Below are 22,001 nucleotides of genomic sequence, written 5' to 3' on the forward strand. Positions count from 1 at the left end.
TAAATTTCCAACACTTTTGGTTAAAGGAAAAATTCATCAACTCTGATGCTTGATTAGGACTTTCTCTATTTATTTTCCATGGAAAATCTCCTAAGAAAACTCAAGGGACACATGTTCATATTCATAAATGACATTCTTAATCAAATCATTAGCTTAAATTAATGTGTTGTTTGAATTTATACCCACATGTGGAAATTGTCAAGGTTGACCACGTCATCATGTAGGCTCAAGAAACCCAAGAGACATGTCACTTTATCCTCAACTGCTTGTATAAATGGAGAGACCTCAAATCTCATTTGGGATCATCCAATCTCACACATTCTTCTCTTTCCTGATCTTATTGGTTGTACAACTTACTCGGTATCTCTTTTCCTCACAAGTGTGGGAGGAAAATGACAAATTGCACAACAAATTAATGGCCTAAATTTCAAAGACTTTTGCAAGTTTGAGCAGCATTGACTAGGGGTGATTTGGCATCCTTTTACTACAATTTTTGTGCCAGAATTTCGTTTTTGGAAAGCTACATCTATTGGCACAAGTATCCATGCATTCTACTCACTTTGACCACAAACCAATTGCAAGGTTGACCATAGAGAGTTTGACCAATTTTGATCATTATTTCCATGACTGTTTTGGGCTAACATTGGCCACTTCTGAAGGTCAAGTTTAACTAACTTTGACCAAGCTCCAAAGGGGACTATTTGCATGCTTTGACCATTGTTGACTTTTTGGATAGGTTAGAAATTGACTCCGAATTTGACAAGGCTTTATTGACTTTGATTTGGCAAGTCAATGTGACTCTTGTAATAGCTCTATCTTTTCTCAACATTTGATATAATAATATAAATAATTGATCAAAGGGTTTATACCATATTGGGGTTTTTCTAATGGCATTTTCCAATGACCTCTTGTCTTCTACACTTTTGTGATTCATGTTGAATCTAAAGTTGTTGTCAATATGATTTCTATTGGTATACTAAACTAGAAGTTGTTATTGGGCTTCTAAAAAGCATTGAAGTAATTGTGCTAAGCATAGAACATACCATTGTTAACTAAAATTAACAATAGTTTACATAATAAAGCCATTTTTGACGTGTATAATATATATTCATTTCATATATGCAATTTATTATCTATCAACTCATATATATGTGTGTATGTGTGTGTGTGTGATAGTTGGTATTGAACTTGAAGGGACGGACAACAATTTCTTATAAGATATGTTATTTCCTTACATTAGCATTATATGCTTAACTCTATTTATTGAAGAAAGTTTGATTTATGATATTATAGTTATTAGGTAGAATATAAACAAATCTATGAGTATTTCCTTGTATTATTTTATCATCCAAACATCACTGCAAACTACATAACTTAATAGAGTTTCTATAGACTAGTGTTTAATAGACTATCAAATTAAAGATAATATTTATTTTATATGCCTGTCCAAAGGTTTTTAACATATAAAACAGAACCTAAACTAATAATGATTGATCTAAATATACAATGAAGATAGAAAAAGTAATATAAAAGATCAACTGGATCAAATAAAACTAATTTCTAACTAGAACAACAATCTATAAAATTAAGTTGCAAGAAAAGAAATTGCAAAAGAAAGAAATGATAAAAAAAGAATGACAGGAAAAGAAATATACTAGAAACTAAGAAGTTTTGATAGGAACCTAAAGAAATATTATTTTAGAAATCAACATAAACTGAAACAAATCACTACAGGGAAAATGGATGAGCATTCAAGCTCACTAAATAGGGATTGCCAACCCTAGCTGCCCATGAATGGTATAAAGCTTATTTTACATATACAGTATGAACTGGAATTTAACCCTAAGATAAATTTGGGTGGTAAAAAAATTAAACTAAACTTACTCTTAAAGGCGGGCTGAAACCGAAATTGGAAAATTATCTTGTGACTGAAATGGAGTGCAAGGCAAACCTTGGTTGCCTACGTGTTACACGAAATGCGAAGGACTAGTTCACAACGGTCGCCATCCTTAAATTCCATCAAAATTTCTTATGAATCCAAGAGTTTTAGGAATTCTTGTAACCTCACAATAGTGATCAGGGATCCAGAGCCAAGGTTGAGCTTAGATTTCCATGCAACATCAATTTTCTGAAAGTATTTTTTCACCTCCGATGACACCTCTTGTCGCAACAAATCAAAAGAAGGTCCTCGAAGAGAAAATCAAAGGCATATCTCTTTGCGTTAATGTTCATAGACTATTTACTATTCGTGCGGGCCAGATAAAAGTCTTCCAGAATATGTAGAAACAATTTGGGACATCTCAAAGGCACATGGCAGTGCCGTGGGGTCTTCATTACAGATAGCCGTGACCTCACTGTAGAACTCAACCAAAATCAACCAAAATCTTCTGGAGGCCCTTGGCGTCCATCGATTCTCACAGAGATTTCAGTTGAGGTTCTGGCTTCAAATTCTTTCTTAAGGTACGAAAGGTCTTACTAGGGTTTTCAGCGCTCTTTTCTGTGGCATAATTTCTCTCCTTGCTATTATTAGGGTTTTCAGCGCTCTTTTCTATGACAGATTTTTTTCTCCGAGGTCTCATTAGCATTTCCAGTGTTCTTTTAGGATTTTCAACGCTCTTTTCTATGACATATTTTTTCTCCAAGGTCTTATTAGCGTTTCCAGTGTTCTTTTAGGGTTTTCAGCGTGCTTGTCTATGGAATAATTTTCTCCGAGATTTTATTAGCATTTCCAGTATTCTTTTCTGCGGGGATTTTTTTTTTATCTAGTGCCTTATTAGGGTTTCAACTGCTCTTTTCTGCAGTGGATGTTTTTCGTGTGGTCTTATTAGATTTCCAGTTCTCTTTTCATTTTCCTTCTCTCTGCCCCGAGTTTCTCAAAGCGCTTCTCCAGGTCATCGAATTGGTCTTCAAGCTCCTTCCATTGGATATTGAAGTTTACCGGGGCCGAAGTCCTTCCATTGGACAACGAAGTTTACCGGGGCTGAAGTCCTTCCGTTGGACAACAAAGTTTACCAGTGCTGATGAATGGGGTTGCAGCTCTGAGAATGCCTTGTGCAGCCGCTCCTCCTTGGATTGCCCGGTGTCCATGGCAACCCAGATCGAACTCGCTAACGACATGCACAAGAGATCTTTAATTTCTTTAGGATACCTTGTGCAGCCGCTACTCATTGGATTGCACGGTGTCCATCGCCCCCGAGAACGATCGAGATCATGTACAAGATATTTAATTTCTGGTTGAGTGGAGAGATTCATTGAGCTGAGAGGGGCTTAGTATTACTTCATCAAATGGAAATCTTAGAAAAAACAAAAAAGAGAAAATGAACTATTTATTTCTGTTAATATTTGATTTTAATAAATTTATTAAAATATTATTTTTCTAGAAAGTTAGCCATTACTCAATAATATTTGTTAATATCATCATTTAAATATTAATTTTCAAAAATATTTTTTATTTGAAATTTTGTTCTCTATATTCTTTCTTTGTATCTAAGATGAATCTATATAGATAACTATAATTGCATCTCAGAACTTACTTACCTCCCTTATCATTCCATGTTTAATCTCTTCTAGATCCTCTCCCTCAAGTTACACACTAGAAAAAATTGTGCTTTCAAACCCTACCTTGTGACTATACATGCACCTTATAACTTCTTTACATGCCCTTATCATTCTATATTCCCCTCTCTATCAAAGTTATAGATTAGTGGATTTACCAACAGCTACATTCACATTTTATAGCTACAAACAATTGCATGTGTTTAAATATCTCCCATCTATGTAGACAATTTTATTTATTGTTATTTTTGTTTCCTTTGGCTTGTAAATGTGGACTCACTACTAGTACTGAGCAAGCTTTCATTTTTGGAAAATTTCTTCCTAGCAGGCAAATAGTTTTAATGAGAACTAAGTGAATTTTGAATTTTGGGTTTGAATTTAAATGAAATATTGGTTTGTGGTGTCTTGGTTGAAGAGACAAGCTTCTTCAAAGCATGAAGTCTCAATCCTAGGTTGAGTCTCAAGTTTCTCAATTGGTGTGATTTTCATTTTATTACAAATGTAGTCCACTGTTTACAATAATATTTAGTTGAATAGGACAAATTCCTCATCAAATTTTGATCTATTCTAGCTTTAAGGTTACAAAATTATGCTCTTTGTGTATATTGTCTCATAAAATGATAGGGCTTTTGAGGTATAGTGACACTTTCCATAATATATTTTTTACTATTTATCCCTTTTAGATCCCTATTATTCCAATTTTTTTTTTGTCTCGACTCTTTCCCTTGAGAGGCTCCAATTATAAGCCTCTCTATGCTAGCTTGGGTTTAATTTCTTCATTTATTATTTTCCTTTCACTTGTATACTATCAATACAAAATTGTTTCTTTCTACTTGTGTTCTCCTTCTCATGCTCATGCTTTAAGTCCTCTCTTTTGGATTTTTCATGTTTAAGCCAAAAAACCATCAAAATTTCCCAAGATAGGTTGATCTTATCATGGCCTCACATAACTTGCCCGGATTAAGACAAACCATAGATATTTTAAACCTCTCTTGTATTAGTTAAGTAGTTCAAAATATATTTAACTTAATCAAATGAACTATGTTCAAATGCAGGAATTCACCACACACAAGAGACATAATGTAAAATGGGTGTCCTATGCCCTAACACCCAATTCACATAATCAATAATAAACTACTTTTCATAAATCATGCTAAACCTAGCTTTTTATATCAACATGACCCAACTTAGCCAATATTTAAATTTAGGCCCTTTGAAAAAACTCCAAAATTCTTCCATTTCCAAACCCCAAAATTCACCTCCTTACCCAAATCTAAAATTAGACCACTTTCCAAACATAAAAAATTGACTCCTTACCTAATCTCAAAATTTGGGTCACCCATTCTAGCACCTGTCCTAACCATATGGTTGATTGTGAACCAAATGAACCCCAAGCCCAAGCTCACATACCTCTACTTTGCCCCACTTCATGCACTCCTAGTCATACCAAGTTTTTTGTATGTTCCTACCATCATGCCAATTTCCACAATGTTTCCAACTCTACATTGAATGCCCTTAGTCATACCAATAGTGTGACATGTACTCCTGCAATATGAAGTGTAAGAATTAAACTTTCAAGTTACATTGAAGGAAATATCATAGTTACAACTAATGTATTTATTATAAGAATTCACATAGTCCCCATGAGGTTCTTATAGTGCCCTTTCCAAGGCTAATCCACATAGATTGGAGGAATTATACTTCTTATAAGGAGATTTCCTTTCCTTTTTTTCCAAGTCTTATAGGATTCCTTATGCTATTGTTTATGAAGAGTCTTATTGGGATCCATATTTAGGGAATTTCACATTTACTTATAATAAGAATCCTTGAGATATATTGTTAATTGTCTTTCTAGATAGATTAAGAATACAATCTTATTTTTCATGTAGGTTGTCATCTTCATCCATGCTTTTCTTTGGGAATGATATTTTTAGGTGTCCATAAGCGTGAATATAAAGCATATAAATATATTCTTAACATAATATAATTTGTACCTAGAAGCCCATCTCCCTATTACATGCATCCCATCTTGAAGTCCATTACTCACATTAATTCTAAATATTTTTTTCCATTATTATTGATTCTATCCAATTGGTTTTCACATAAATGTTTTGGAATATACCCATTTTGTTTCCTATTACTTTGGAAAACCTCTCTTCCCATACAACCAAAAGAAGGGAGGAAGGAATCAAAACTTTATCCAAAAAAAATGGTTTCTATTCTTCTTTTCTATGTACAAAAAACAAATATACACTAACTTTAAAAATAGTATAAGTTCGGATTACTACCTATCATCAGTGATTATGTTGTATATGATATTATCATTCTTGAAGATGAAAGTGATCCATTCTCTCACTAAAATATGGAACACTAAGGTGTATCCACACTATTGCTTCCAAAGTTTTCCTATCCATTGGGGTAAATATTTTAATTACATATAAATGTATATGATATCTTACTTTCATGGAATTTTCAAAGAACCTCTCTTAAAATTAGCTTCATATTTTCATTAAAAAATGTACTCCATGTATTTCTTCTTCTTTGCTTTCTCTCTAGAGCCATGGTCACAACATTTTATTTTCTTGTCTAATACTTTTTCTTTCTTTGAAACAAACCATCACATATAAAATCATCATGGAAAATACCATTGGGATGAATATTATTTGAAAATCACATATTTAAAGGTTTTGGATTTGAAAAACTTGATAATAGAAAACTCAAAGATACAGAACAATGCTTCCCTATGAACTTCCAAAAGTATCTCTCTTGTGTCTATGGTTTCCTTCTATGGGTAATGTGCATTCGTCTCTTCCTTTATTACATTGTGGTTATGGGTTTAAAAAATAATGGAGGCTGTGGAAGATTAATGCCTATGCACGTTGAGTATTAAAAAAACATGATTGAAATATCACTTCTACCAATGATGTGGTGAAATGATATGCTCTAAGTGGATCACAATGCTTGTTAATATGGATAAACCCTTAATTTTTGTGGTTTCCTTTGTTACTACCACTGAACATATTTATGTACACTTGATAGATAGCATAGATAGAAAAACATGTGGATCACCATATTTTGGATTGATTTCAAAATTTTATTCTCTTTTGATTTTAGGAAGACTCACACTTTTTCTTTTGGGTTGAGCATTGTTGCTTTTAATTCAATTAATGTATCATTTCTATGGGCTTGGTCCCTATTATGGTATGAACAATTAATCCCATTTAAGCTAGAAAATTGCCATTATTTCTTCTTCTTTAATAGGTGAGACTCTAAACAACTCTTACTTCTTCTTCTATAGGAAAAATAAAATTCCAACAATTTTGGCTAAAGGAAAAATTCATCAATTCTTATGCTTGATTAGGTCTCTCTATATTTATTTTCCAATGAAAATCTCATAAGAAAACTCAAGGGACACATGTTCATATTCATAAATGACATTCGTAATCAAATCATTAGCTTAAATTAATATGTTTTTGCATTTATACCCACATGTGCAAATTGTCAAAGATGACCACATCATCATGTAGGCTCATGAAACCCATGATACATGTAACTTGTATAAATGGAGAGACCTGAAATCCATTTGGGATCATCTAATCTCACACATTCTTCTCTCTCCTCATCTGATTGGTTCATACAACTTATTGGGCATGTCTTTTCCTCATAGTTGTAGCAGCAAAAGGACAAATTGCAGGACAAATTACATGGCTGAAGTTTTAGAGACTCTTGCAGGTTTGACCAACATTGACTAGGGGCGATTTGGCCTCCTTTGACTCTAATTTTTTTTTCCAGATTTTCGTTTTTGGCAAGATGCATCTAGTGGCACAAGAACTTATGCATTCTGGTGACTTTAACTGCAAACCAATGGCACGGTTGACCAAAGAGTTGGCCACATAGTTTGACTAAGTTTGACCATTATTTTCATGACTGTTTTAGGCTCACTTTGACCACTTCTAAAGGTCAAGTTTAACTAACTTTGACCAAGATTGAAAGGGGACTATTTTTTAATGTGTTGACCATTCTTGACTTTCTCGATAGGGAAGAATTTGACTAGGCTGTATTGAGTTGGATTTGGCAAGTCAATTTTGACTTTTGTATTCTCTCTATTTTTTTCTCAACATTTGATATAATAATAATAAAAAATTGATCAAAGGGTTTTCCCCATATTGGGGTTTTTCCATGGCATCACCCAAATCTCATGTCCTCTTGCCTTGGCTTGTCTTCTTGACGGATGGTTACCCCCGCTTACACCAACAATATGCATATACAGTGTATAAGCACATTAGTCCCAAGTATTTTATCTCACCATTGAGTAAAAAATCTCAACCATCAATGGTTAAGGCCCCCTTAACAACTCAATGGAATGACTTATAGACTAATAAATTCTAACCCTTAACTCACCTTTTCCTTTATACCCGAACTCAATCACCCATTTATAAACTTTAGTTTAAGGCTTATGTGTGCTTTAGGCCTTCATAGCATTATTGCCGCATATATATAACAAACCCCTCTCTAACTTTTGGTTAATGTGGAATTAACCACAAAACCCTCTATCGACGCTTTACTTCTATTATAAATAGAAATACACATAAACAACATAAACTTTACCTTTTCCACCTTGGTAGAAATACACATAAACAACATAAACTTTACCTTTTCCACCTTGGTAGAAATACACATAAACAACATAAACTTTACCTTTTCCACCTTGGTATGACCTCTACAAGTTCTTGAGGTTTCCCCTTTATCATTGATCGCAATCGGGTATTGGCTCCTCTGTGGGTTTACATTAACACTCGCTCTATCGCTTCCGATATGCGATAACGTAATACCAGATCTCAAATATTATTAACCACGCCTCAATAATTTATCGGGTCCGCCTTTTCCATATGCCTTATCGCATTTCCTCCGAACTCTACATTACACAAGAAGCACCTGCCATCCATTTTCTTCAATCTCCACATTCTCCGATCGACTCGATCTCCACTGTCCATTCCTTACTCCTATTCAACATCTATCGACACTTTGCTTAATCGCATTCAATTGCATTGTCCGCCAGTCCTTCACCTTTACGATTAAGTCACGATTGTCAATCTAGCAATCAATCCGATGGTTGACATTGGTTTTAGGTAGACAACAAGCACGGTTTAACAGCTTGAAAAGTGGTTTTCTCTCTCTCCTCCACTACTATATGTCACTTGGTTAGTGGAATCACGTGCTCACCCCTCAATACCACTTACCACTCCTCACTCACCTAAAATACCACTTGTGTGTAATAATCAGCCTTTCTTTGTTAAAATTCACCGATGCGATATTTCAACACTGCTCCTCGTGACATGATCTGTACCATTGATCTATAAGATCCAATGGTTACTATGCATCACCTCTACACTTCTCTCCTCCTCTCCTTTTCTTGACTTCGTTATTTCTTCAATGTTTTCCTTTGGTTTTGGGTTTCTTCAAAAGGTTCTGGGTCTTCTACTCTTTCGCTGCGCACTCTTCCTCCTGAGCTTAACTCTATGAATTCTCACATTGCTACCTCTCCAGAGCATTAATCTGATCCTTCAATTGGATTCGATGATCCATTATGATTCCTATGAATCATTGTTCTCCTCTGTGTAGTGCTTCAGAACTCTCCCTGCAACATTTGTTACAAAACCTACGAATTCACACTTAAATCAATTATTACATACTCAATTCACACACTTACACAGTTCTGATTGAACCTATATATATATATATATATATATATATATATATATGAAAAACTGATTACATGTTAAGACTCTCTCTCTCTAAGGCCTCATCTTTGATATGAGTGGCCTCCTCCCTTTTTACTCTACTCATAGGCTTACATTTATACTAGAAAAATTCTGTTGAACTGGTTCTAGTTCAAACCATTAATCTAGTTAAATGACTCCTAAATTTCCTCTAAGTCCACTTCTAACTCTAATTAATCCCTAAGAACACTCTCTAGTTCCTCGAATCATGAATGGCCTTAACAGTTATAATTGACTTCTAACTCTTTTGTCATTTTTAAAAACTCATGTTCTCCTTAATTCAAGAGCATTTACAACATCCTCACATTATCTAATTAATCCTTATCCTACTCACTCAAAAGCCTAAATATTTACATTATTCATCACTTAGGAATCCAACTTCCTTAAAATACATGACCCCCTATGTTTACTAAAATACAATGATTTTCTCTTGGGTTGAATATTCTTGCATCAGACTCACAAAGTAGAAAATATTCATGATCTCCTCATCATGTGTCTTCATGTGTTGATAAAATCCTCTAGGGTCCCAAACTTTAGTTTGCAGTTGCCCAAATGTCTTGCACCTTTGCTGGTGTTGTATTTCTGTTATCTTTTGTTTCATCTTCCTGTCCTTGTCAATGAGGTTCAAGTTTTGATTGATCATCCTTCCTAGTGCTATCATTTTTCTCCATATGGACTGCTTCATCATCAACTCCCATAATTCTTCAATCTCTATCTCCAACACATCCTTGGACTAGTCCATACTCTTCCATTCAGTGTTACCTCTTTTTCTTTGCTTCAGGTTGTTACAACTGTCTACTAACTCTTCAAATTTTTGTTTATTTTCTTTTACTTTTGCTCTTGCTACCATTGTAGACATTGCCTCCACCCAACCTTCCTCAATATCTTTAAGGATATCTCCCTCTGCAACATCTAATTTCTGCATTGAATTCTCACTTTCCAGCATTCTCTCCAGCAATTGAACATCTATGTTCCATGGATTAAATTCTTCCACAAAATCTTCTTCTTTCATCTTTATTTGGCTGCTCATCTGTGCCAAATTTTGTCTAGCATCTGCAACTAAACTTGCATTCACAAAACAATGTTAAAATAAAAAACATAAGGCCTCAGTGCCTCTTCTTCGTTTGGCAACACATTTGTATGATGCTCTGCTTCTTTCACCTCCTCTATCATCATATCAGTCTCCTTATTTGAATTCCCAAAAGAATTCATGAGACTATCAGCTAGTCTCTTCTCCATACCATCTTCTTCAATGATATCTTTTTTCTTGTCCACTATAATGAACTCCATCTCTTGCAGTGTCAATTTGTTAAAATTTCATTACCATCTCCTTTTTCTTATGATTGTCATTCATGACAATTTCTTTGTCTTTTTCCAGCAATCTATCCTAAGTATATATCCTCTGCTTTTCCAACTCCCTTCTTTGAAAGTCTAGTTTTCCATATAACTCAATAATTCCAATTGGAGTAGAATTTGGAAATTTCACACAATTTTCTATACCTTCCTTTGTTACTGATAAATCTTTAGAGGTCTTTTTTCCCTTTGCTAAGTCTTTTACATAGACTTCTTCTTCCTTAACATCTTTCAGTAGATGTCCTTCTTCCTTAGTACATGTTGCCTTGCTGTCCCTCTCTAACCGTTCTCCCAGAGTTATCCTTGTCTCATCATCTTCATTAATATTCTCCTGCATTTGTTTTCCATCAACAAAATTAATCAAAATCATTTGATTTCCTTTCTGAGAAAATATTCCTTCATTCTTCATCAGAATAAGATCCTAATTCCTCATCTCTATGACAGCTTCTGTAGACTCATCCATACACTCATTCTTTTGTATGCAATCAAATTCTTCTTCTTCTGAGAAGTTTTCTTTGTCACCTTTTACTTCTAGATCTTTATCTACTCTGAATACATCTTCAAAAGGCCGCTTTCCTCCTGCAATACGCCCCATCACACACAAACTATTAGTTTTAAAAATATAAGACCTTGTGGTCCCACTTGATGCTTTAGTCATCATGTCTCCTTGTTGTTTTGAATCTTCTACGTGATTCAACTCCTCAGGCTCAACTTCGTCTCCTTCCTTCACAAGGAATGGTTCTTGTCTTATAAAAGCTCCAATTATTAATTTGTCAATGAGTTCCTTCTCCTGTAACAACTCAATACTTTCCTCATTTGAGAGGTTTTCTTCATCATACTCTACTACTCTAGAGTACCTTTTATCCCCTAAAATACATTGCTTCTCATACTTCAGTTCAAGAGCTCTATTTAGCTTCACTTCAGAGTATTCATCTTCTATAAGATACTCCTTCATGCTTTCGACAGCTTCGCAAGGACTGTCTCTCCTCTCCTATGCATCCTGCAAGCACACCAAAACTATTAGGTTCAACAACACAAGGTTTGATGGCCTTATACATCAGCTCTTCATCTTCAGTCAGCATCTCCTCATCCTGTATTGAACTATACCAATAGTCCATGAGATCTTCACTTGATCTCCATTCTTTAGCTTCAGTGTAGTCTTTACTTTCTCCCAGAATTTCTCCTTGTTCTCATTCACAAATGGATTCTTCCATTTCAAACTCAACTTCCTTGAGTTTTCCCCTCAGCCACTTTACTTTCTTTTGTTGTAACCTTCTCCGCATCTCATGCCACTCCAATGGCTTCTTCCTTAATACCCAACCTCGTCTCTGGTTTTCTTCTAGTCACATTGTTAACACATCAAGTTCTTTTATTATCTTAGCCAATTCCTTGTCAATCTCGTCTTGACTCATTCTCTTGCCATTTTCCTTGGCATTCTCTTTCTCATACCTTCTGTTGTGGGTTCTCTCTGAACCTCTGCTATGACTATCAGTAGTCACCTTATTCTCTTATTTCTTCATGGGCTCCTCACTCATCGCGAACAAGCCTCTGCAACAACAAGTCTTCCCTGCTACAATCTTATCTCACTAAGCTCTCCTCACTCAGTATTTTGGTAAGCGCGGGTGCTCTGTCTGGAACCTCCTCTTGAGCAACACCTTTGCTCCTTTTAGGCTTCTACAGTCTCTCACTCTCTCTTTAGAACACTTCAGCTATCTTCTCTATCCAATCTCTTGTTGGATTCTTCAGGTTCATGGCCACTTCTCCTTCAGAGTGTTTTCCTTACTCTACCTTCAAAAACACATATGGTTCTCCTCTCACAGCTTCTCTTGATGTCCTCTGCTGAGATTCTTCATCTGCAACCATAATCTTCAATCAATTTGAAACAAAACAACCTATCTTACCTCCAAGATCTACTTATGATCTTGTTATCCCATTCTTCTACACCTTGAATGGATTGTCCTCTGTTTGGTCTCCAAGTCCTCTTTCCTTAAGAACTTGTACAAAGAAATTTTTCTCTCACATGGCTTCAAGGAATCCTCTGTTCCAGTCTACTCCAAGCCTCTGCTAGAACTGCTACAATATCCCAGGAACTTCAAAAGTTCCCCCTACAATCTTTTGTTGTAGTCTCTATCACTCATTTATTAACCTATGCACATTACCTTCTTTTGCGTGCAAACTCCTTTTCATAGGAATTCCTTCCTCGCTCTAATTGCAATTATGCTATGATACCACTAATGATGGAGGTTTATCCCCACTTACACCCATAATATGCATATACAGTGCATAAACACATTAGTCACGAGTATTTTAACTCACCATCGAGTCAAACCTCTCAACCATCAATGGTTAAGGCCCCCTTAACAACTCAACGAAATGATTTATAGACTAATAAAGTCTAACGTTTAAATAACCTTTTCCTTGATATCGGAACTCAATCACCCCTTTATAAACTTTAGTTTAAGCCTTATCCGCTCTTTAGGCCTTCATAGAATTGTTTCCGCATATATATAACAAACCCCTCTTTAACCTTTGGTTAATGCAGACTTAACCAAAAAACCCTCTATCGGTGCTTTACTTCTATTATAAATAGAAATACACATAAACAACATAAACTTTACCTTTTCCGGCTTGGTACGTCCTTTGAACAGTTCACGAAGTTTCCCCTTTATCACTCATCGCAATCATGTATTGGCTTCTCCACGGGTTTTCGTTAACAATCACTCTATCGCTTCCCATATGCGATAATGCAATACCAGATCTCAAATATTATTAACTGAGTCTGAATACTTTATCAGGTCCACCTTTTCCATATGCCTTATCGCATTTCCTCCAAACTCAGCATTACACAAGAAACACACAAAATTCCGCTCCAAAGCTTAAGGCTGGAACTCAAATGGAATTGAGTCCACCTCTATAAGCTTTTGGGTCCATGCCTTCCATCCATTTTATCTAATCTCCGCATTCTCTGATCGACTTGATCTCCACCATCCATTCCTTCCTCTAATTCGACGTCTATCAGCACTTTGCTTAATCGCATTCCATCGTGCTGTCCGCCAGTCCTTCACCTCTGTGATTGAATCACAACTGTCGATCTAGTGATTGATCCGATGATTGTTTCTTAGCTTGATCAACCAACTTGTGTGTTAATCTTCCACCGTTGATCTTCTTCCATCAGATCGGATGGTTAACATTAGTTTCGTGTAGAAAACAAGCACGCAGTTTAACCGCTCGAAAAGCGGTTTTCTCCCTCTCCTCCACTGCTATATGTCACTTGGTTAGTGGAATCAGATGCTCACCCCTCAATACCACTTAGCACTCCCCACTCGCCCGAAATAACACTTGTGTGTAATAATATGCCTTTATTTGTTAAAATTCGCCATTGCGATATTTCAGCATTGCTCCATGCGACATGATTTGGACCATTGATCTATAAGATCCAGAAATTACTGTGCATCACCTCTTCACTTCTCTTCTCTTCTTCTTTTCTTGATTTCACTATTTCTTCAATGGTTTCCTGTGGTTTTGGGTTTCTTCAAAAGGTTTTGATTCTTCTATTGTTTCGCTACGCACTCTTCCTCGTGAGCTTAACTCCGCGAATTCTCACACCACTGTGTCTCGATTCACACACTTACACATTTCCGATTGAACCTCTATAAATATAAATACGAACAACTCGTTACATGTCGAGACACTCTATCTCTCATGCTTGATCTTTGATATCAGTGGCCTCCTTCCTTTTTACTCTACCTGTAGGCTTACATTTATACTAGAAAGGTTATGTTGAACTAATTCTAGTTCAAACCCTTAATCTACTAAAATCACTCCTAAATTTCCTCTAAGTCCACTTCTAACTCTAAGTAATCCCTAATAACACTCTCTAGTTCCCCAAATCATGAACTTCCTTAAGAGTTATAATTCACTTCTAACTCTTTTTTCATTATTAACCACTCAGGTTCTCCTTAATTCGAGAGCATATACAACGTCCTCACATTATCTAATTAATCCTTATCCTACTCACACAAAATCATAAATATTTAAATCAGTCATCAATTAGGAATCCAACTTCCTTAAAATACATGACCCCCTATGTCTACTAAAATACAATGATCTTCTCTTGGGTTGAATGCTCTTGCATCACTTCTACATTTTTGTGATTCATGTTGAATCTAAAGTTTTTGTCAATGTGATTTATGGTTAATGTGATTTCTATTGGGATAATAAATTGGAATTTGTCATTGGGATCCTAAAGAACAATGAACTAATTGTGATCATCATATGACATACCATTGTTAACAAAAATTAACAATAGTTTACATAATAAAGCCCTTTTTTTTGAGGTGTATTAATATATAGTCATTTCATATATGCAATTTATTTACCTACCAACTCATATGTGTGTGTGTGTGTGTGTGTGTGTGAGAGAGAGAGAGAGAGAGAGAGAGAGAGAGAGAGAGAGAGAGAGAGAGAGAGTTGGTATTGAAGTTGAAGGGACTGAGAATAGATATAGGACACCATGACCTAGACACTTAGCAGGATTTTTGAGTTTTTTCATGGTCTGACAGTGGAGACTCCTATAATCATGCAATCAAATCTACCGCTCATTCTCTCTATCTTACTTGAGAGTATGAAAGACGCTATCAATGTGGCAGAGAAATTCTGTAGTGCTTTGTATTTTTTGGCCCAGGGATATGAAGATGCAGCAGTGAGTTCCTCTCCACTTTCTCCTTTCTTCCACAAGATTGTACATTCTCTTCTTGCTGCAGCCCACACGGAAGATGCAATTGATTCTAGGCTTAGGGTATCTGCTTATGAGAAGTTGAAGGAAGTTGTAAGATGTTTGACCGAAGTGACTGCACCCATAGTAATGCAGCTTGTTCTAGTCATGCTAATGAAGCTCAATGAAACCCTTGAGACACCAAAACTATCTTCGGAAGATAGGGAGAAACAAAGTGAGCTACAGTCCCTTCTCTGTGGCTACTTGCAGGTTATTATTCAAAAACTGGGAGCTTCTCAGTCAACCAAGTATGGAATTGTACAGTACTCCAATCAGATGATGAATATCTTCTTGAGAATATTTTCTTATAGGAGTGCCATGGTTCATGAGGAAGTAATGTTAGCCATTGGGGCACTTGCTTATGCAATTGGCGTGGAATCTGGCAAGTATATGCAAGAGTTCTACAGATATTTGGAAATGGGTATTCAAAACTTCGAAGAATATCAGGTTTGTGCTATCACTGTTGGGGTGGTTGGTGATATCTGTCGAGTACTTGATGACAAGATGTTGCCTTTCTGTGATGGCAGCATATCACAGCTTCTCAAGGACCTTTCAAGCAATCAGCTCCATCGTTCAGTGAAACCCATAATATTTTCTTGTTTTGGAGATATAGCTTTGTCTATTGGCGAGCATTTTGAGAAATATTTGATTTATGCAATGCCCATGCTTCAGAGTGCAGTAGAGATCTCAGTGCAGTCTGTAAGCCAAGAGGTTGAAATATCAGAGTGCACTAATTAGCTACGCAATGGAATCATAGAAGCCTATTGAGGAATTTTCCAAGGTTTCAAAAGCTCCCCTAAAGCAGCATTACTAATGCCTTATGTAGGTCACATTTTGCAATTCCTCGAGAGTACTTTTCAAGACAGGGATAGGGATGAATCTGTCACGAAATCTGCAATTAGAGCTTTGGGGGACTTAGCTGACACACTAGGAAAGAGTGGTGCCCCTTTACTTTGGTCTTCTATATTTCCTAAAGACTTTATAAATGAGTGCTTGTTATCCGATGATCATGGAATTAAGGAAAGTGCCCAATGATTTTAGTACACTCTCATTCAAGCCCTTTCAACCTGATTTTATGGCCTAAAATGCTTTGGTTTGTTTGGCTAAATTGATTTCCTTGGATTTCTTTTCAACCCAATTATCAGCTCTTCACTGTGTCCAATGAAGACAATGTTATGGAGTTTGCTAGCATGGTTGAAATCCCCTAATATTGCAAATCATCAGCTTGAGATGCTCGATTCAGTCAAGAGAAACCTTAAGGAAGGAGAACACTCCACAAGCCATATGCTTGTTCATACAATAATCCTTGACACCCCTCAATGTGGAGTTTCTAACCTCTATATAGGCCTCATACATACAATACCATGGATCATTACCATGGTTCCCTCAATACCATCTATGTAATAACATGGGCCCATTACATTATTACTAACTACTTGTGGTCCCTTACATGATATGGGTTAACTACCTTATTTATTACTATGGCCCATCCCATTATTACATTATTTCGTTGGGTACCTCTCTTTGTACTCCATATTATCCCCCCTAGATATATAACAAAGATTCAATTATTTTGCACTCATTTCCATATGTAGGATCATCTTGTAGACAAGTGTTGGACTTTGCATCCAACAAGTCATCCATGACATTTGAAGAAAGTGGAGAGAGATTTTAGCAAGAATGGAAAAGAGGGTTCCATAATTGATGTGGATCAAGATGATACACAAGATGAAGTGCAGCTGAAAGAAGTGCCATTGAAATGGTTTGTAAAGAGATGGTTAGATTTGTTAACCAATTAAGGCCTTGCATTTCTCTTGATAATTGATGCAAATATTGCCTTATTGATGCATTTCCTTGTTATTTGGATGCATTTATTTTCTCCTGAAAGTATGCTACATATTGCATGAAGTAAGATGTTCGAAAAGTAGAGTTATGTTGACTCACTTAGATGTAGCAAAGATGGAAATTTGCAACTACAAATTTGCATGCATGTTCCATTCTTGAACTTGCATGTTTACACTAGGAAGGTGTTTGAAAGTGGAGGATGTTGACTCACTTTATTGTAGAAAATTTGATCATTTCATCTCTTAAATTACTCGTATACCAGTGGGATTCTTGTACTTGTGATTGTACTTATGAGAGGGTTGAGAATTGTTATACATGCATGAGATCTAATGTGTGTGAATAGTGGAATTTTTAATAGTTTCATTGTGCTTGAATATGCATGAGTGATTGACTTATGTTGGTTGATTGCACATGTATGTTGATCATTTGCACATGCATGAGTGTCAGCTTGTGTGGTCAAATTATTGTTACATGTATGTTATATTGACTTAGAAGAGTTGATTTTGTCTCCAAATATGAAAGGGAGATGTGACGAATTGTTTCATGAGAATGTGGAATTCTTGTTGTGTAAATCGTCAAGTTGTTGTACATGCTTTTGCTTGACTTGAAAGTGAGTTGTTTGAAGAAGCATGTTTTGTTGACTTGTGTTTAGTTGATGGTTTATACACCAAAATGTAAGAGTACATGGCGATGTTCACATGATGTGACATTTGTTGCTTTGAAGAAGCAAAAGGAAGAGGTCGTCAAGTTATATTTTTGCACGAGTGTTTTTCAAGGTTAATGGTGTTTCTTGTGACAAGATGTCGCAAGATTTTGGAACGTCTGCACTTGAGGAAGAGGCTCATGATTAGACTTAATTCTCAAATCATGACATGAACATCATGTTAATACTGGAGGATGATGGAATCAAGAAGCGAAAGTGGAAAAAAATGCCAAAAACAATTGCAGCCATTGTAGACCATTTGGTGTGTTGAGGCCAAGAAGCTAAAGAGATGGCAAATGCATTCTTCCAAATGTGGAATTTGGAACCGTGGAGGTAAAATAATGGTCAATTATTTTCTTGTTATTACTGATATTGGAACTCATTGATGTAGTTCACACAGATGGACTTAGCTTGGAAAAGTGGTTTCCAAGGAGAAGGTTGCATCGAATGCATGTGTTGCAAAGGAGGAACTCACTCTCAATGGGATGGTCATCAATCATCTTTTGAAGCACCGAGGGATCGATTTGGTACAACAAGGTGTTTAAACAGCAAGCAGCCAACAAGTGTTGGATTGGGTCAATAGCAAAAGGAGAACATTGGTTGAAGTGCCAAGCCATTTGCAAGGCAAGGCATGTGAGTGAACCCTAATGGTTTTCATGGAGATTTTTCCAAGTAGAATCAATTGATATAACTTGGGAATGAGAAGATTATTCAGATCTCATGGGATAACCAACTTTTGTGGGTCCAAAAGCCTTAGTGGGAAGGAGTGAGTGTATCGAGAGGCAAATTTTGCACTAGAAATTTCATGGATTGCTACTTGTTGCTTCATTTGTCAAAATATGTCAAGGAAAGTTGAAAATATTCAATGATCATTATTATAATTTTGGCATTTAGGTTTAGTTCGCACTTAGTAAAAACATTTATTTTGGTTGTTATATGGCATCTACATGATAAAATTTAAGGTGGAAAATAAAATTTGTGTTTGCTCTTTGATATAGCTCATTGTAATCCTACTTATGAGTATCATTCATTTATTTGTGATATGGTTATCTCTTTTGTTTATCTAATGTAATCAGGCTTATGCCTATCATTTATTTAGGTGTGATATAGTATCTTTTGTTTATCGAGAGTATGTGTATCATTTATTTCTTTGTGATATAGTTATTTCTCTTTTCTTCATATTATTAGTTATGAATGCCAAGCTAATTCATTAAATGTTTTTTTTAACATTTTGTGGAAATTTTGTAAAATTAAAATAGTTGAATTATTTTTTAATTTATTTATATATTTAAAAATAATTAAGTTATTTTTCAATTTATTTATACATTGAAAAATATATTTTAAATAAGGAAACATTATAAACAATCATATTTTAAATATGAAAGAATCATAATATTATTAAAAATATAGTAAATTAACTATTAAATCAAATTTAGTGTATCACTACCATTAAATATAAAAAATTACACTAACATAAACCTATGATACAATGGATATCAACAAAAATAGAATCTTGAAAGCCATGACATAAACTTTTCTTATTTGGAGGATTATTATTTGGAAAAATATTCACATTCAAAAAACGATATTCAATGGTAAATTCACTACCATTAAATATAAAACTTTACCATAACATAAACAATTGCATGATACCAACAGAAATAGAATCTTGATTGCCATGATATAAATTTTTCGTGTTTAAAGGGTTATCAATTGGAAAATGTTCACATTTAAACAATGATACCATTAAATATAAAAATTTACCATAACATAAACTGTAGCATGATAAAGAAATGGAATCTTGCTTGCCATGACATACAATTTTGTTATTTGGAGGGTTATCAGTTTTAAAATTTTAACATTTAAATAATGATATTCAATGGAAAATAATTTCATTAGGAGCCTTCTCCATCATAAAGAGGAGTGAATGACAAATTTATTTTATCAGATAATTATGCAAGAATAGTCAAGTTTTTATTTAATTGTATTGTATAGGATAGGTTTATAATTAGTTTAAAAATGACTAATCATTCTCATTTAAATTTTATTTATATTTTGTAATTTTAGTAAAAAATATTTAAAAATAAAAATATAGTAAACTTTTAGATTTTCTGGGAGTACTTGTTTTATTGGTAAAAATAAAGATAACTAAGAGTTACAACTACTTTGTCATTGTTTGTACATACATCTTCAATCCACATCATCCACGTTTAAACAAAAGTTTATGTGAGTTGTTGAATTAAAAAAATATTTTTTCTCTTAATGGTTGTTCAGATGTGGGGGAGTTGAGGTGGTGTTACCCGTTCACCCCTGAATAACTAAAATCTCTAACAATATCCCTCTTTATTTTAAGAGGGGAAAAAAAGATTTTTCCTTTACAAAAAAATGTTGTTACGTTCAAAATTGTTGTTACACCATATATATACCGCTATAGTTTTCCTGTTTTCCTAGTTTCAAACAATTCATTTGGTTTTGTAAAAATGTGTTATTTATTCATTTGGTTTTGTAAAAATGTGCAAGGCTCATTACAAATTTCATTATTGTTTAATAATTATCGAGTAATATGATTACTCTTCTGGTTTTGTAAAAATGTGTTATTTATTCATTTGGTTTTGTAAAAATGTGCAAGGCTCATTACAAATTTCATTATTGTTTAATAATTATCGAGTAATATGCTTACTCTTCTTATCTGAAATAGAATTTATTGATAACCCAATAGCACATTTGTTATCAAAAAAATATAAGTTGTTTTTTTTTTTTTTTTTTTTTAATTTTTTTTTTTCTAAATCAAAATTTTCCTCATCCACACACTTTTACATGCCACTATTCCTCTAACTCAACATATGGTAAAGTGACAATAGATTTACTCTTTGATGTCCATACTACTTTACATGATCCAAAACTAAATATTTCATTAAAAGAGATTTCAACTCAAAAATAGGAACCTAAGAAAAAATTAAAAATTACTAAAATAAAGCCATGTAGAGAATTTTTTGATATATCATTTTTATTATTTTACATTTATCAAAATTAGCCATAAAATGTCACGTTTTGTATTAATTTTTATATTTAAAGTAATTTATTATAATAAAATTTAAAATTAAATTACCCAAATAAATGCACTTTTATCAAAATAATTCTTTATATACATATATTATATTTACATTAATTTATTTACACAATATTTAATAAAATTTAAAGTAAAAAAGTAAATTTAATATTTAAATTAGTTAGGCATCATTAAAAATAATTTCTACCCATGATTTACTCTTCATTAAAAATATTCTGGATATTATAAAATTTATAGAATAAGATTTCTACACAAGTTTTTCTGATGTGATTTCTATCGAAAGACTTTGTTTAAGAAATTAGAATTGTTTCTCCATCATCTTAATTCCCAATCTAAATCCATCAAATTCACCATGGAAGTGGAAGTTAATGGGTGCCTTCCTTTCCTTCATATTCTTCTGTCTAGTATGGATGATAGTTCCATTTCTCACTAGATTTTTTGCAAAAAAGACTCACATGGAACAATATCTTCATAACCTTTCTCATCACCTTCCTGCCCAAAAATAGGAGTTCTTAATACTCTTGCCTCTAGGGCTCTTAGGATTTTTGATGAGAATCACCTTGAAGAAGAAAACTCTCATCTTCTGAAAGTTTTCGAAAATAATGGCGATAGTAGGCATCAAGGCCTCAAAGCCTTTCAAAGAGCCTATAAAGAATCTCTAGTTAAGCCTTCTTGTGATGATCATAATTCCAATGTGTTGCTTCCCTTTACCCAAAGGACCACTAATAATATTGTTCATATTCTTAAAAATAATAAACTTTCTACTACTTTCAAACCCCTTAATAGCATTAGAAATTCTCTTAGGTTTGTTAAAGACTCAGTTAACCCTAAAGACATGAAAGGGGTATACTCAATTCCTTGGTCATGTGGGGTTCCATACATTGGTGAAACTAGGCCCTCCATAAACCAAAGAATCTTGGA

General features: G+C 34.4%; 1 pseudogene; it reads left to right on the plus strand.

Annotated features, from left to right (window-relative positions):
* Positions 1-16,497, plus strand: part of LOC149174913 (importin subunit beta-1 pseudogene) — a 67,257-nt pseudogene extending 50,760 nt beyond the window's left edge.
* Positions 16,498-22,001: the final 5,504 nt, after the last annotated feature.

This window comes from Pinus tabuliformis, chromosome 4_1 (genome assembly GCF_031772625.1).
Source record: "Pinus tabuliformis cultivar Carrire ecotype Pingquan chromosome 4_1, CPIR1, whole genome shotgun sequence".
Taxonomy (NCBI): Eukaryota; Viridiplantae; Streptophyta; class Pinopsida; order Pinales; family Pinaceae; genus Pinus; species Pinus tabuliformis.